This window comes from Somniosus microcephalus, chromosome 1 (genome assembly GCF_052327205.1).
Source record: "Somniosus microcephalus isolate GS21.2 chromosome 1, FLI_Smic_1.0, whole genome shotgun sequence".
In the NCBI taxonomy this organism is placed as follows: Eukaryota; Metazoa; Chordata; class Chondrichthyes; order Squaliformes; family Somniosidae; genus Somniosus; species Somniosus microcephalus.
The window spans coordinates 123,824,387-123,837,877 of NC_140987.1; positions in this window are offsets into that span (position 1 = coordinate 123,824,387).

Sequence of the window (13,491 nt, forward strand, 5' to 3'; positions counted from 1 at the left end):
TTGTTTGAGAACCAGTGCCCTAGAACTCCCTCTCTCAGCATCTCCATGTTGCCATCTCCTACTCTGCCTTCAAAAGCCTTCTAAAAACCCTTCTATTCAATTGTGCTTTTGCCCTCTCTTCTCTTTCTCTCTCCTGATCAGTGTCCACTTCATTGTTCCCATCCTCTAAAGTACTCTGAGATACCTCTATATGTGGAGTACTATAGAAATATAAGTTGTATGTGTTCTGCTACACATGAAACAGCTGTGATTATAAACTAATGGATTTCATCGCAATTTGATGCTCTGTCTTACATTTAAAACAGATTGTAAAATAGCAACCTGGAAGCAGACATTTTGGGATCTGAAAGGCTGACCCATTCTTAGCTTATGCCCTTCTTTCCTGCAGATCCACCACAGCAATGTAAATCAGGCAATTAGGAAAAGGAGGAACATGATGATGATGATGAGGAGGAGAACTAGCAGGAGAGAAGGAAAATTGTCCTTGCGGATTATGATGATGTTGATAAGGAAGACAATGATGATGAGGGAGAGGATGTGAAGAGATAGCCCACCCTTATGTCCCAGGCCCTAGATCCTCTGTCACAAACTCTTCAATATCACCCCCCATGTCACTTACTTTCTCACTCCCACACACCACATCAGATAATTTCACCTGGGGGAATGAAATATCGATGGTAAAGATGCAGCACCAGGTGATTCACAGAGAAAGGGAACTGAGGAATTGGGAGAATGTGCCACTTTCCCTTGGAGTCTGAGAAGAAGGCTACCTATGGCATTGGTGTGGTAGGACTCAGAAATCGTGGGTACTCACCTGAAAAGAAGTATATTCAAGGAACATTACACTTATGTGGAGGCCCTGAGATCTGCCTTCGAGGATGTGCAGCAATTAACAGGTGAGTCTTATGAGTGTACAGCCCTCATTTGTGGTAACATCATGGAAGATTTTTCCTCATTGCAGACATCAATGGAGCATATGGTAGCCTCATTGGAATCTGCAGCTTTCGGTATTAGTTAAAAAAAAATTGGAAACGGGGAAGAAAGGCTGTTGGAGGCAGGTGATGAAATCACCAGGAATACATCTAACCAGAGTTGGCAACCCTACTCATGTCAGTAGCACATGGACTTCACTAAAATGAAATCGCCGTGCCTGGGAAGTGAGCAGTGACTTGCATAATGTCCTGCTGAAGGCTGCAAATGAGCTGAACATTCAGAAATTGAAATCCTTTCTGATTCAGGTAGATAGTGGTACTGTATTATACAAGGGAGCACATAGGGCCATTTTTGCACAATCTATATCCCGCTGCACCTTTGGGAAGTGTGTCTAGACTGTCAAGCTGTAAAATTACATAGCCTTTCTTGCGCTGGTTATCATCCATGGGGAAGTTAGATGAACTGCATGGCTTGAGGAAACAATGCATCCTTGACTTGTTTCATACATCTATGCGCAGTTGATTACCTGCTATTCGTAATGTTCCCAGTGGCAGCATGAAAGAACATAGACACATAAACATTGAGTGCAGTTGTAACTTTTACAGCCACTGGCAGTGCATGCTCGTGGTGGAGGTTGACTGCAGATTTACTTGCAGCATTTGACATAACCCAATCAGGCTTCCCTTGTCCATCAAAGCCTCCACAGGCACAGCTTCTTAGACATGTGGAAGCATGTGCACCCCTGTTAATATATTCTGCAGCGGGGCAACCGGCAGATGAGTGCAGCACGTCTCTTGTGCAGCCTGACCTGCCTTGTCTCCCTCTATTGGTCCTCTTCACCTTCCTCTAAAAAGCAGAGGCATAGGGAAATTCCCAGTGGAAAGCCCACTGTGGAAATTGCCACCAAAGCTCTTGAATAAACTTCAGAGGCAACAGGAAATAAACCAAAAATATAATAAAAGCATCAACAGGCCTGACAATGTGTCAGTTTAATAATTACTTTCCATATGAAACACAGGGAATATCCAGTTTATAAAGGTGGGGAATTGAAACAGTGTTAAATATGCAGAAAAGATGGAAGCTGGCATAAATTACATTATTATGGGCTCATTTACATGGATCTGTCCACAAACTGGCAGATGCTTCTCAGAACTAACAAAAGTCCAATCAGAAAATCAGATGGTGGGGGAATAGGTGGAAGTCCAGCTTGATAAATCTCCGCCCAATTTCTGATTGAGTTTGTTATGTTATGTTATGTACCTAGGACCTAGGGGGGCACGGTGGCATAGTGGTTAGCACTGTTGCCTCACAGCGCCAGGGACCCGGGTTCAAATCTGGCCTCGGGCGACTGTCTGTGTGGAGTTTGCACATTCTCCCTGTGTCTGCGTGGGTTTCCTCCGGGTGTTCCGGTTTCCTCCCACAGTCCAAAGATGTGCAGGTTAGGTTGATTTGGCTATGATAAATTGACCCTTAGTGTTAGGGGATTAAATACATGGGGTTACGGGGATAGGGTGGGATATGTGTCGGTGCAGGCTCGATGGGCCGAAATGGCCTCTATCTGCACTGTAGATTCTGTGATTCTGTGACAAGGAAAGGCCACCAGGCCCACATACATGTGTCCTATTTTTTTGGCGGATCTCGTACCCATGAACCTACCCTCCAGCCTCTTCCTTCCCTTCCTCCTCGGGAATGGGGAAAAACAGATACTACAACAACAACATGTATTTATATAGCGCCTTTAATGTAGTAAAACGACCCAAGGCGCTTCACAGGAGCATTAGAAAACAAAATTTGACATCGAACCACATAAGGAGATGTTAGGACAGATGACCAAGGTCAAAGAGGTAGGTTTTAAGGAGTATCTTAAAGGAGGAAAGAGAGGTAGAGAGGCGAAGAGGATTAGGGAAGGAATTCCAAAGCTTAAGGCTTTGGCAGCTGAAGGCAGGGCCACCAATGGTGGAGCAATTAAAATCAGGGATGCTCAAGAGGCCAGAATTAGAAGAACGCAGAGATCTCGGAAGGTTATGAGGCTGGAGGAGATTACAGAGATAGGCAGGGGCGAGGTCATGGAGGGAATTGAAAATGAGGATGAGAATTTTTAAATCGAGATGTTGCTTAACTGGGAGCCAAAATAGGTCAGTGAGCACAGGGGTGATGAGTTTTGGATGACCTCAAGTTTACAGAGGGTAGAACGTGAGAGGCTGGCCAGGAGAGCATTGCAATAGTCAAGTCTAGAGGTGACAAAGGCATGGATGAGAGTTTCAGCAACAGATGAGCTGAGGCAGGGTTGGAGTTGGGTGATGTTCTAGAGTTGGAAATAGGTGATCTTAGTGATGGCGTTGATATGTGGTCGGAAGCTCATTTCAGGGTCAAATATGACACGAAGGTTGCGAACAGTCTGGTTCAGTCTCAGACAGTTGCCAGGGAGAAGGATGGAGTCGTTGGCTAGGGAACAGAGTTTGTGGTGGGGACCGAAGACAATGGCTTCGGTCTTCCCAGCAGTTAGTTGGAGGAAATTTCTGCTCATCGAGTACTGGATGTTGGACAAGCAGTGTGACAATTTAGAGACAGTGGAGGGATCAAGAGAGGTGGTGGTGAGGTAGAGTTGGGTGTCATCAGCGTACATGTGGAAACTGACGCTATGTTTTCGGATGATGTCACCGAGGGGCAGCATGTAGATGAGAAATAGGAGGGGGCCAAGGATAGATCCTTGGGGGACACCAGAGATAATGGTGTGGGAGCCGGAAGAGAAGCCATTGCAGGTGATTCTCTGGCTATGATTAGATAATTAAGAATGGAACCAGCCGAGGGCACTCCCTCCCAGCTGGATGACAGTGGAGAGGCATTGGAGTACAGTGGTGTGGTCAACCATGTCAAAGGCTGCACACAAGTTAAGAAGGAAGAGGAGGGATAGTTTACCTCTGTCACAGTTGCAAAGGATGTCATTTGTGACTCTGATGAGAACCGTTTCGGTACTGTGGCAGGGGCAGCAACCTGATTGGAAGGATTCAAACATGGAGTTGCAGAAAAGATGGGCATGGCTTTGGGAGGCAACAACACATTAAAGGACTTTGGAGAGGAAAGGTTTGGAGATGGGGCAGTAGTTTGCAAAGACAGAGGGATCAGGGATTTTTTTTGAGGAGAGGGTTGATGACGGCAGATTTGAAGGAGAGGGAGACAGTACCTGAGGAGAGAGAGCCATTAATAATATCAGCTAACATGGGAGCCAGGAAGGGAAGTTGGATGGTCAGCAGTTTAGTGGGAATAGGGTCGAGGGAGCAGGAAGTGGGTCTCATGGACAAGGTGAGCTCGGCAAGGGCATGAGGGGAGATCGGAGAGAAACTGGAGAAAGATGCGAGTTCAAGGCTATGATGGGGAGAACCTTAGAGGAAGTTTGGCCCGGTGGCCATGGGGAAGGGAGGGAAGTGGCAGAGGCAGCTGATCGAATGGTCTCAATCTTAGTGACAAAGAAGTCCATGAGCTCCTCGCTCTTGTTCTTGGAGGTGAGGATGGAGGAGACAGGGGAGAGGGGTTTAAGAAGATGGTTAGCAGTAGAGAAAAGAAGCTGGGGGTTATCTTTGCATTCCAGAACAATCCTGGAATAGTGAGCAGTTTTGGCAGACGAGAGCAGGACCCAATGATGCTTTATGTGGTCCAGCCAGATCTGGCGGTGAATGGCTAAACCATTCACCAGCAAATCAGTTGTCCGCCATATCCATTCAATCTACGTCCCTTGGACTTAAGGGAGCGGAGAAGAGGGAATGGCCAGGGTGAGAGATAGTAATGGTTTTAGTGGGGACTAGGGCATCAAATGTGAATGTGAGCTAGTGGTTGAGCAGATCAGTTGCTGCAAAAATGTTGTGGTGAATGCAAGGCCAAAGGCTAGACAGTTGGGCTTTTGAAAGTGCAGTTGTAAGTGAATTGGGAGAGAATTTTTTCCACAGACACAGAAGGAAGTAGGGTTGGGAGGGGGAAGAGGGACGTCGCTAGAGAGCGATAGAAAGAAATGATCAGAGATGGCCTTATCTGTGATTGACACGATGGGAGTAGCAAGGCCACGTGAAATAGCAAGATCAAGGGGGTAGCTGTGAACATGGGTTGGGGAGTTTACATGGAGGGAAAGAGTAGATTAGGAGGGTAGTGAACTCGGAGGAGAGAGAGCATGATGAATTTAGATGGAAGTTGCAATCACCAAGGATGAGAAGTAGCTCACTGCAGAGGCTGAGGGAGGAAGGCAGTGAAGATATCTCGGTGAGAACATTTTTATGGTACTTGGGTGAACGGTAGAGAAGAAGCATAGAGACATAGAAGATAGGAGCAGGAGTAGGAGTAGGCCATTCGGCCCCTCAAGCCTGCTCCACCATTTAATGAGACCATGGCTGATCATCCAAATTCAGTACCCTGTCCCTGCTTTCTCCCCATATCCCTTGATCCCTTTAGCCTTAAGAAATATATCTAACTCCTTCTTGAATATATTTAATGAATTGGCCTCAACTGCCTTTTGTGGTAGAGAATTCCACAGGTTCACCACTCTCTGGGTGAAGAAATTCCTCCTCATCTCTGTCCTAAATGGCTTATCCCTTATCCTTAGACTGTGACCCCTGGTTCAGGACTCCCCCGCCATCGGGAACATCCTTCCTGCATCTAGTCTGTCTAGTCCTGTTAGAATTTTATAAGTTTCAATGAGATCCCCTCTCATTCTTCTAAACTCCAGCGAATATAAGCCCAATCGACCCAATCTCTCCTCATACGTCATTCCTGCCATCCCAGGTATCAGTCTGGTGAATCTTCGCTGCACTCCCTCCATGGCAAGAACATCCTTCCTCAGATAAGGCGACCAAAACTGCACACAATACTCAAGGTGTGGTCTCACCAAGGCCCTGTACAATTGCAGCAAGACATCCTTGCTCCTGTACTAGAATCCTCTCGCTATGAAGGCCAACATACCATTTGCCTTCTTAACCGCGTGCTGCACCTGCATGCTTACCTTCAGCAACTGGTGCACAAGGACACCCAGGTCTCGTTGCACTTCCCCTTCTCCCAATCTATTGCCATTCAGATAATAATCTGCCTTCCAGTTTTTGCCACCAAAGTGGATAACCTCGCATTTATCCACATTATACTGCATTTGCCATGCATCTGCCCAATCACTCAACCTGTCCAAATCATACTGGAGTTTCTCGGCATCCTCCTCACAGCGCACACGCCAACCCAGCTTTGTGACATCTGCAAACTTGGAGATATTACATCTAGTTCCCTCGTCTAGATCGTTAATATATATTGTGAATAGCTGGGGTCCTAGCACTGATCCCTGCGGTACCCCACGAGTCACTGCCTGCCACTCGGAAAAAGACCCATTTATTTCAACTCTTTGCTTCCTGTCTGCAACCAGTTCTCTAGCCAAGTCAGTACCTTACCCCCAATCCCATCTGCTTTAACTTTGCATGCTAATCTCTTATGCGGGACCTTATCAAAAGCCTTCTGAAAGTCCAAATACACCACATCCACTGGTTCTCCCTTATCTATTCTACCAGTTACATCCTCAAAAAATTCCAGTAGATTAGTCAAGCATGATTTACCTTTTGTAAATCCATGTTGACTTTGTCTGATCCTGTCACTGTTTTCCAAATGCTCTGCTATTACAGCTTTTATAATGGACTCTAGCATCTTCCCCACTACCGATGTCAGGCTTACTGGTCTGTAATTCCCCGTTTTCTTTCTATCACCTTTTTCTAATGGGGTTACATTAGCTACCCTCCAATCCATGGGAACTGTGCCAGGGTCTATAGAATTTTGGAAGATGACCTGCAGTGCATCTACTATTTCTAGGGCCACTTCCTTAAGTACCCTAGGATGTAGATTATCAGGCCCTGGGGATTTATTAGCCTTCAATCCCGTCAATTTCCCTAACACCATTTCCCTACAAATACTGATTTCATTCACTTCCTCCCTCACATTAGACACTATGTTCCCCGACATCTCTGGGAGGTTATTTGTGTCCTCCTTTGTGAAGACAGAACCAAAGTATGTATTTAATTGGTCAGCCATTTCTTTGTTCCCCATTATAAATTCCCCATTTTCTGAATGCAAGGGACCTATGCTTGACTTCACCAATCTTTTTCTCTTCACATTTCTGTGATATCTATAGAAGCTTTTACAGTCAGTTTTTATGTTCCCTTCTCATACTCTATTTCCCCCCTCTTAATTAATCCCTTTGTCCTCCTTTGCTGAATCCTAAACTGCTCCCAATCCTCAGGTTTGCTGCTTTTTCTGGCCAATTTATATGTCCTCTCCTTGGATCTTATGCTAGCCCTAATTTCCCTTGTTAGCCACGGTTGAGTCACCTTTTTTGTTTTATTTTTGTGCCAAACAGGGATGAACAAATTCTGTGGTTCATCCATGCAGTCTTTAAATGTTTGCCATTGCCTATCCACCATCAACCCTTTAAGTAACATTCCCCAATCCATCCTAGCCAACTCATGCCTCATATCTTCATAGTTTCCTTTATTTAAATTCAGGACCCTAGTGTCTGAGTCAACTACTTCACTCTCCATCGTAATGAAGAATTCTATCATATTATGATCGCTCCTTCCCAAGGGGCCTCAAACAACAAGATTGCTAATTAATCCTTTCTCATTACATAATACCCAGTCTAAGATGGCCTGATCTCTAGTTGGTTCCTCGACATATTGGTTCAGGAAACCATCCCGTATACACTCTAGGAATTCCTCCTCCACAGTATTGTTACTAATTTGGTTAGCCCAATCTATATGTAGATTAAAGTCACCCATGATAACTGCTGTGCCCTTATTGCATGTGTCTCTAATTTCCCATTTAATGCCATCCCCAACCTCAGCATTACTGTTTGGGGGTCTGTATACAACTCCCACTAATGTCACCAGAAAGCAGGTAAGTGATTGGTTGGTGAGTCTTTCTCTCTTTATAAACTTTAACTCTGTGGTTTATAGTTTCTAATGTCTCTGTGGTGTAGCGGGGACTGTTTATAAACCAGGGCCCTTAAATATACTATTTAACGGCAGTGTAATTGGTGGGATTGATTTGATTTAATTTAATTGCAATTAATTAAAGGGTAAGTCATGGCACGAGAGCCCGGCCCCGTTGTATGCTCCTCCTATGTGGGAACTCAGGTACACTTCCTGTGTCCTTGACAACTATGTGTGCAGGAAGTGTGTCCAGCTGCAACTTCTGGCAGACCGCATTGTGGCGCTGGAGCTGCGATTGGATTCATACTGGACCATTCGCGAGGCTGAGGAGGTTGTGAATAGCACGTTTGATCAGTTGGTCACACCGCAGGCAAAGGTTGGACAGACAGAAAGGGAATGGGTGACCAACAGACAGAGTACTAGGCACAGGCAGGTAGTGCAGGGGTCCCCTGTGGACATCCCCCTCTCAAACAGATACACCGCTATGAGTACTGTTGGGGGGGATGGCTTACCAGAGGAAGCCAGCAGCAGCCAACTTCCTGGCACCAGGGGTGGATCTGCTGCACAGGACGGGAGGAAAAAGAGGGGGAGAGCTATAGTAATAGGGGATTCTACTCCAGTATGTATCCATTCGCAGCTCCAGTGCCGCAATGTGGTCTGCCAATAGCTGCAGCTGGATACACTTCCCACATTTCCTGTGTCCCTGATTTCCGACATAGTGCAGGAGGAACATGCCACGGGGCCGAGCTGTGCTGCCATGACTTACCCTTTAATTAATTTAAATTAAATTAAATCAAATCAATGCCACTAATTACACTACAATTAAATGATATACTCAAGGGCCCTTGTTTACTAGCACTGCCCGCTACACAACAGTGACCTTAGAAACTATAACCACAAAATTAAGATCTTCTAAACTTTATAAATTATTAATCTTAACTGTCAAACTATAGAGCAGTATAAATACTCACCTGGCTGTACTCACCCAATCAGCTGCTTCCTCTTGCCCGCGTCACTTTGAATCGTGACGTGGCTCTGGAACACCACCGCCGGTCTGCGAGATTGGTAAGCAAGGATTTTAAGTGAAAGGGTTGGAATAAGGTGAGTTGCTCAATGGAGGAGAAAGTACCAGAGGAGTAGGGGACAGACCAAGTTGTAATTTGGTGATAGACCCACACTGCCACCGCAACGGTCTGGGCTAGGCAAGTGGTGGAAGGTATAGCCAGGTGGGGAGGCTTCATTTAGGGGGAAGGTGTCATCACCCCTCAGCCAGGTACCTATTGGCAATCCATTCGATATAGGTGCAAGAATCAAAAAATAATCCAAAGGAAAACAAAATAAACAACATATTTTTTAAGTTAACTGTTGACAACTATCTGACTTCTTTTTCAGAGCTCTGATGTTGAAGCTACAAGGTTAAACTTTTCTGAGTACACGCTAAAGCAGAGAACTTCGCTCGCTGGCAGTGTCTATTGGAAAACCCTTCTTGTTAAGAGTATTAGCACTGCGAATTTCCTTGGGGTTTCTCTCAATTGGTCACCACAACTTCAACAGAAGATCATCAGAAACCCCATTTATCTGGTTTATCCAGGTTTGTTCCCGTGGTCGATCGGGAGAAATTCCTAGCCCAGAAATGCCGTGATTTGTTCTTTTGTAGCTAATTTTACACCTTCTGAGTTTGCTGAACTGCAATTCCATTACTTGCTATTGCACAAGAATAGTTCTATGGCACCTTGAAATATTAGGGTAAGTCTGCGATGCCATGCTCCCAGTGAGTAACTGTATTCACAGGAGCATAGGTTAGCGATGGGGTTGCAACATTGTATCCTGATACTCTGGCCTACATATTCTTCAAGCATTCAAGTGTGAGATCGAGGAGATACGCTAATTATATGAACATAAGAAAAGTCAAAGATGAGAAAAGGTCATTCACCCCTTTGAAGCTCATCACTTCAGAAAATTAATTCCTGCATCATGGCATCTAATAGTATTTAGACTAACCCTAATGATTTTGCCTACATTGCCAAATATTTTTCACTCATTCAGTAAAGCAGTTTTTCCTGATATGTCTGTTTTGAATTTACTTTTCACTAATTTATATTTATGTATTCTGGTCTTACTTTCTTGGTGTACTTTGAGATAAGAATTATTTAAAGGTTTGTTGAGTAAAGTGTTTAGGAAAATTATCAGACACTTCCCTGTTGTAGGTTCACTAAATTAAATGGTGTGACGGAGCCACCAAAGGACTCAGATCATCATTTGTATATAATTCCTTTAACAACATGTTAGCTACAGTCTGAGTCTGTATCTTTACTTATGCTGTTTAACTGTACAGAGTGTGGTTGCTTTAACAGCGCGGCTAAAACGTGATGACGTCATGCCGTTCATCACGTGATCCCCACTGGCAGGAAAACGTGATGACGTCATGACATCAGCGACGGGACTGCAGGGGCAGTCCTGGTGGAGCCTCCAGAGAGAGCAGACCTACATTTGATGTTATCCTGCAGTTTCTTGTTAAAGCCTGTTTGTTTCATTAAAGTTCGTTTTGTTTGATCGCCTGAGTAGAACTCAGTCTTTTAGTTAGGAACCCACGTTCCTACATTGGTGACCCCGACTTTCGTGAACAGTTTTCGCGGAAGATCTTCAGCATGGACACGAACGCCGTGACTCTGACACTGCCACAGTTCTGGGAGCAACAACCAGCCGCGTGGTTTATCCAGGCTGAAGCCCAGTTCGCCATCAGGAACATCATTGCGGATCAGACCCGTTATTATTACGTGGTCTCCGCCCTCGATAGCGCCACTGCCTCGTGGATCATCAGCCTCCTCGGTAGTCCTCCTACTGACAGTAAGTATGATACGTTAAAGGCACGGTTGCTACAGGTCTTCGGGCTCTCAAAGTCAGAACGCGCTCGCCGGCTTCTCGCTATGCCTGGCCTCGGGGACCCCAAACCATCCGAGCTCATGAGCCAAATGCTCACGCTCTTGGGTGCCGAACCGGAATGCTTCCTCTTCCGGGAGCTATTCCTCTGCCAACTGCCGGAGCAGGTGCAGGCTGCCCTAGCCAGATCCGAGATTATAGACTGCGCCGAGCTTGCTGCCGAAGCAGATAAGATTTTCACAATAACCCAGCAGTGCTGCGCAGCCACGAGGCGCCCATCCCCCACAGACGTGGCTCCAGCTCCTCTCGCAGCGGGCTGGTACTCCTACCACGCCCGTTTTGGCGCGAAAGCATGACGCTGCCGCTCTCCCTGCAGTTTTTCACCCAAAAAAAAAACAAAGCTCCTGCAGCGTTCCTGGCGAAGGAGGACCGGGTCTAACGGGCGCTCCGCAGCTGTGATGGCCATCGGATCTACGGGGAAACTTCTTTACATCACCGATTCTCTATCGGGTCGATGTTTCCTTTGTGACACCGGGGCGCAGTGTAGCATCCTACCTGCGTCGAATCTCGATATGCAAGCTGGGAACCACGGTTTTTCCCTCATGGCGGCTAATGGCGCAGCCATTCGAACTTTCCAAAAGCGGCGGGTCCAAGTCTGTTTCGGCGGTCAGCGCTTCCATTGGGAATTCGTCATGGCCACAGTCTCGCAGGCCATCCTAGGGGCAGATTTTCTGTGTGCCAACGGCCTCCTTGTCGATGTCCGGCACCGCCAGTTGATCAACGCGGCCACCTTCCACTCGATTCCGTGCCACCACGGTACCACCGTGGCGCGCTATATCGCCTGCACTTTCCCTTCTCCAGATGACTTCACTCGGCTCCTCGGAGAGTTCCCGGAGCTGACCAGGCCCACTTTCTCCTCCTCGGCCACGAAGCATGGTGTTGAACATCATATCACCACTACTGGCTCCCCGGTTTATGCACGGGCTAGAAGGCTTGAACCCGGCAAGCTCGCGGCTGCAAAAGCGGAGTTCGACACGATGGAGCGGCTGGGGATTATTCGCCGGTCGAATAGTCCCTGGTCTTCGCCTCTCCACATTGTTCCGAAACCGGGCGGCGGCTGGTGGCCATGCGGTGACTACCGACGCCTGAACGACGCCACTAATCCTGATCAGTACCCGATCCCGCATATTCAGGATTTCTCGGCCCATTTGGCAGGAAATTCTATCTTTTCTAAAGTCGACCTCGTCCGGGGGTATCACCAGGTTCCCGTGCACCCGCAAGATGTCCCGAAAACCACAGTCATCACCCCTTTTGGCCTTTTTGAGTTCCTGCGGATGCCGTTTGGCTTGAAGAACGCGGCACAGGCTTTCCAGCGCTTAATGGACTCCGTGCTCCGAGACCTAAACTTCATCTTCGTCTACCTTGACGACATTCTCATCGCCAGCGCTAGCAAGGAAGAGCACATCTCTCATTTGCGTACCCTCTTTACACGCCTTAGCCAGCACGGTTTGATCATCAACCCGGCCAAGTGTCAGTTCGGCCTGCAGTGGATCGATTTCTTGGGACACCGCATAACATCAGACTGATGAAGGTGGAAGCTGTTACCTCTTTCCCGCGCCAGCCAACCATCAAGGCCCTGCAAGAGTTCCTGGGGATGGTCAATTTCTATCACCGATTCGTCCCTAAGGCGGCTCAGCTAATGCAGCCTTTGTACGGGGCCCTCAAGGACAAGTCCGGTAAGGATCTAGTTAGCTGGATGGCCGAGATGGACCAGGCGTTCGTCAACACCAAGAGCGCTTTGGCCAACGCAACCATGCTGGCGCACCCACTTCCAGGTGCCACCATCGCCCTTACCACAGACGCATCAGACTACGCCATCGGCGCAATGCAGGAGCAGTGGGTGAACGGCATGTGGCAACTGCTGGCGTTTTTCAGCCGCCAACTACGGAAAAACGAAAGAAAATACAGCACCTTCGATCGAGAGTTACTGGCCCTTTTCCTAGCCATTCGCCATTTCCGGTTCTTATTAGAAGGACGTTCCTTCACGGCTTTTGTCGACCACAATCCTCTAACGTTCGCCATGGTCAAGACCGCCGAACCGTGGTCCACTCGTCAACAACGTCACCTGACGTTTATTTCTGAATTTACCACGGACATTCAACATGTGTCTGGTAAAGACAACCTGGTAGCGGATTGCCTCTCCCGCGCGACGGTCCATGCGGTTCACCTGGGGATTGACTACGCCCTCATGGCTGCGGATCAGGCCTTGGACCCAGAGGTCCAATCATACAGAACCGACCCCTCTAGTTTCCAAGCAACCGACGCCAGTTTCCAGGCCACAGGCACCATGCTCCTTTGCGATGTCTCCATGGGCGTTCCCCGACCTATCCTGCCAGTCGCATGGCGCTGGAAGGTGTTTGACGCCATACACGGGTTGTCGCACCCTGGTATGAAGGCTTCACAATGGCTAATGTCGGCGAAGTTCGTCTGGAAGGGTATGCACCTCGATGTCCGTGACTGGGCCAACACCTGCGTGGTCTGCCAGAAGGCCAAGGTCCAGCGTCATGTAAAAGCTCCAGTGGCTACGTTCGCTGTTCCGGAGCGTCGTTTCAACCACGTGCATGTGGACCTTGTGGGGCCACTTCCACCTTCCCATGGTTGTGCGCATCTCCTCACCATGGTGGACCGCACCACTAGGTGGCCAGAGGCAATTCCTTTGGTTTCCAACACTTCG